Here is a 5,000-nt window from a genome sequence, read left to right as displayed (position 1 = left end):
TCAACCACTGAAATATTGCTTGACTTAGGAACACAAAGATGGGAAGCCAGCCACAAACAAGAAAACATATCACTTTATTCGTCATTCTTCGGGTTAAGCACAGTATATTTAATCTTCGCTTGTTCATAATATTTATGTTTTCGCCAAGAAATGCAAATCCGAAACTGAAATCCAAATTTGGCAACGAAGTATTCAAAACCTGTTTGTCACATGTTATGCAGCAAAGATATATAGTATGCAAGTAAATTGCCACGGTGATATTATTACATAAGCATAACCAAAAACATCCCCACCCATAATTATTTTACAGTAAATCACTGACAGTTTCTTTTCATATTCACTGAAGCGTGAATTAGTTTGACTAGTTTTCCACATATTAAACGCAAATATTTATACATACACAATATATACATATATAACACACACACACACACACACACACACACACACATATATTATATATATATATATATATATATATATATATATATATATATATATATATATACTATATATATATATATATATATATCAATATATATATATATATAACACACAGATATAAATAATCTAATTTCTTTGAAATGAGACTTAAGTATGTTTCACACTACAGCTTTTTTCTTTTTTTTTTTTTTCCCCCTTTTTCCCCCCCCCCCAATTTTTAAAAAAAACCCCCTTTCACCTCAGCAATATAGTATTGGAAAATCCGAAGTTGCAATCTATATTAAAGGCTCAAAGAATGTTATATGGAACCTCTGAATTAGGCCATATCTAGTATTGATTCTCAAGAGAACTCTAATCAAGTAACACGTCTTCCTGAGCTATCAGTTGCGCAGTTCTGTAGGTAGCGTTGTTGAGTGGAAGCCTAAGATCTTATAAACACCAGTAGGTTTTGAAGGGGAACGCTATATGGTTAATATTAGCACTACAATTAGTGATAGTTATTCTAGCACTTATTAAGGCTACAGATATTTAAACATTGATCCCACTGACAAAATATGGGCTTGTGATTTTGTCACTAGCTCCGGCTGCAAAAAAAAAAAAAAAAAAAAAAAAAAAAAATCTCTATTTTACTTTTTTGTGTTCTCTGGATAGATGAGTTGACGTTTCTGCTAGAAATTCTCTCATCACAATGATGAAGCATATTTCTTATGAAGGACTTCACCTCTCTCTCTCTCTCTCTCTCTCTCTCTCTCTCTCTCTCTTGTGTGTGCTACACTGAAGTTGAATTGAAATACAAAATTAAACTAGTTTAAAAAAAATTAAGTCATTTATCACGTTGTTGTGTATAAACGGAAACGCTATATTTAAGCGAATCTTAGTGTCAACAACTGGCGATGTCTTGCGGTTACGGGTGATCGAGTTGAGAAAAAAGGAAAACTCTGAGCCAAATTTTGAAACAGTCTCAGTTTATTGAGGCTGCCTTATTTAAAATAATAAGGAATTTTAAGGTCTTACAAGATCTTTGTAATAATTCTGAATATCAGTCAAAAGATGCAAACTAAAGTTTTAAAATAACATCATGGAAAAAACAAAAGCGCATTTTTTGGCAACTACCGCAATCTGAAAAAATAAAACATCGAAAATGAGTGGTTTAGTAAAGCCTCAGGTCATCGATGGACAAGTGCCTAATATATTTCATTAAAAAAATATGTGGCATATCCTTGCGGGTTTTTACTATTGTCTTCCTCTTCTTCGAAAAAAAGACGAAATTTTACCCTCGGGTGTCTTAGACTCCTTATTCCCAAAACTGTCCTGCTGTTGTCATTATGTTTACCATTTCTTACGCACTTCCCAGTCAAACCTGTCAGAATGATGTGATTCAACTCATGTCCATTATGCCTGACGCTTGTGTGTGTGTTTTGTTGTGTGTGGGAATACCTCAACATATGAAAAATATCTTATGAAAAGTTTCATCGCTGTAAGATGAAGATTGCTTCGTTAGGACCTTAAGACTTTTAAGCTGACCACTGATTACTCATGTTTTTTTTGTTTTTTTTGCCACCCTCATCTCTCTCTGTCTCTTTCTTAGCCTTTCTAAATCACTTTTCATCTTGGCTGCATCCCACAACAGTCTGCTGACAACGAGGTTCCAAGCCACTGCCGAGTCAGCTGAAAATATTACGTTAAAAAAACGCTTCAATATCGTTTGCATAAGTGCCCGGCTGAGGGTGTACCTGTGAACATGCGTGAGAGAGAGAGAGAGAGGAGAGAGAGAGAGAGAGAGAGAGAGAAATTCGAATAGAAATACATATCCTTTAAGTCATGTTAAGTGGGTTTTACGACTTTGGCAAAATCTTTAATCTACTACTTCAAAAGTGATGGAGTTCATCATAAAAAAAGGCAGTTGAGTAATAGAAATGATTAATCAGTGGTTGTCCAGGTGTCATAAACAGACAAAAATGCGCGTATTCTTTATATCTTCTACTATGGATTATTTCAAGAACAAGATCATTGGAACAGTGCCGGGATTTAAAAGGTAGGTTTCTCAACGTATATTTTCGTGTCTGAGTAGATCTTACACAGGTGACTTGAATAAAATCATTTTTATTTTTCAAAGAAAACTTTGACCATGACTTGCTATTCATACGTTCAGCCTTATTCAACTTACTACTGCCGACATCTACGGTAATGTCTACCATAAATATTTCTTAGATTTGTTTTGTTTTTCAGTAGCTCCAGTAATTAGACTGTTATCTCTTAAGTATCTGCAGTACTGATATTTCAAAAGCTTCAAAAGAGAAGTCTTGAGAGAGAGAGAGAGAGAGGAGAGAGAGAGAGAGAGAGAGAGAGAGAGAGAGAGAGACTGGCTATTTAAAGCTATTTACTTCTTCCTCTCTCTTATAGTTGAGTTATTACCCGTGTGACTGGGACCTTTCAGGAACCAAGGTCGCAACATGTCACACGCTTTTCATACCCAAAGGGCGAAGGAGGATCTTTCTATGCTCGTTTGGTGGACTTTTCATCAAATGACCCCAGAGAGAGAGAGAGAGAGAGAGAGAGAGAGAGAGAGAGAGAGAGAGAGAGGGTAACATTCGCGCGGGCAAAAACTTATAACGATCCTTAAAATGCAGTTGGCAAATGTTCGAAATGAAATGAGATTCAAGGGTTGCTTATGGTACTGGATATTTTAGTGACAACAGAAAAAAAAGACTGATTTTGATGATAATGAAGGTGACACCTTATAGTAGAACCACGTGACTCACTGTTATTTGTAGTAGCATCACTTTATCGTAGACGGTAACATGTTCCGATAACCTTAGAAAAAGTCCCCTCTACGTTTCTTTGTTTTCATTGTTTGAGTTGTGATAAAAGATGATGAGCGCATCACATAAAACTGCATGAACATATGATCTAATTCTGTGAGACCTTACACAACAGATCCGTAGACTCTAAACATCTTTCCTTATCTACTGTCCTCTATCTGTTAGTGGATAGTAAAGAGGATAGTCTCTTTTTGGCACTCTTCCTCCTCCGCGTACATTTGGGGTTAAGTAACGTTTTCTAAAACCCGAATGAGTCCTACAAGGACGTTGGCATTCAGGCAACGGGAGGAAGGAACTGTCATTCAAAATAAAATATGGTGGTGTAAGTATAGTAACAACAAATAAAATCTTTACGCAACCGGTGCATTGCTTATCCTTCGTATGGTTATCTAATATGCTTATCCTTTTTCATCTCTCGTTTATCTATAGAATTCTAAAAGCATTCCCTGATGTGTATCAACTTGAAACAACTTCGTGGTTTTAAATTTTACGAAAAAATAATTCGTACAAAACTATTGGGTCATTTCAAGACACCAGGTTATTCAATATCCTAGGAGAGAGAGAGAGAGAGAGAGAGAGAGAGAGAGAGACTAAAACCCATGGGACCCCTAAACGTGCATTCAGGTCCAATTGCGATTTAAGCAGATAAGTAAGGAGGACGAATGCAGCAATGCTGAAGAGGAATCTTTGCAGCTGCAGAAACTGTAAGGGCGCTCTTATGGCGCTGTTTATTCTCGGACTCTATTAGATAATTCAGGCTCACGTCTGGACTTTATCTTTCAGGACACTGACTCTAGCGTGCTTTAAAGGTCCATTACCTAAATTGACGTGGAAACAGACTTGGTGTGGGAAAAGTATTATGTGCAGTTTAAAAAAAAAATGAATAAATGGAACATACATAAACAAGAGACACAATCGACTCAATGACATTGGTGTGACCTACGCATGCGCATCTTTCCACGTAAAGGGAGACTGAACGTCAATGAATGACTGAGGAATCTCAACGTAATGGTGGGCTTCTCATTAAAACGAAATGAAAAAATGCAGTTGATACAAACTTAGCGGTCTGTTGCAAGTGGCAACGAGTTGCCATGACGTAAGAGTTAAAGTACGGAGCCAAAAAATATCCCCTTTGTATCAAACGCCAGGCCGAAAAGTGCTCTCATTGCAAGTGAACTAATCAGCGCAGTGATCAGGTCCCCTCTTTCCCATTTCAGGTACCAGATGGCCGAGATCACACGATGGTCACGCGAGGTCACGTGACCATGACGTGCCTCGCCCTCCGTCTGATGAAATTCAGTAATGGTTGTGGCAGGACCCAGACAAACATGCAACTGAGAAAAGACAAAAAATGAGGTAATTTCCTTGAAGAAAGTGTGAGAAATATTAGTGTCCTAAAATTAAAAGACACCGGTGACTGGATAAAATAGAATGTAGAATTGAGGCCAAAGGCCATTCAGCGCTGAAACGGAAATTGATAGTAAAAACGTTACAACGGCAAAAGGAGGAACAATTTTTAGAAGATGTGGAAAGTAAGATAGAAGAAAGAGAATATAAACAAAGATCAGTAAATGGATTAATGGTATTGCAGCTAAGGGCCGAAGGGATACTGCAAAGGAACTTAAATAATCCCTACAGTTCATCTTTTGAGGTGACTGACGGAACTAACCCACAACGGGAAATAATCGACACAGGGCATTTATGAAATTCAGCCACTCATGTCTTTCCTGTGCT

This window comes from Macrobrachium nipponense, chromosome 2, assembly GCF_015104395.2.
Source record: "Macrobrachium nipponense isolate FS-2020 chromosome 2, ASM1510439v2, whole genome shotgun sequence".
Taxonomy (NCBI): Eukaryota; Metazoa; Arthropoda; class Malacostraca; order Decapoda; family Palaemonidae; genus Macrobrachium; species Macrobrachium nipponense.
The sequence above is the reverse complement of the archived record's forward strand: the minus strand, read 5'-3'. Positions refer to the sequence as shown.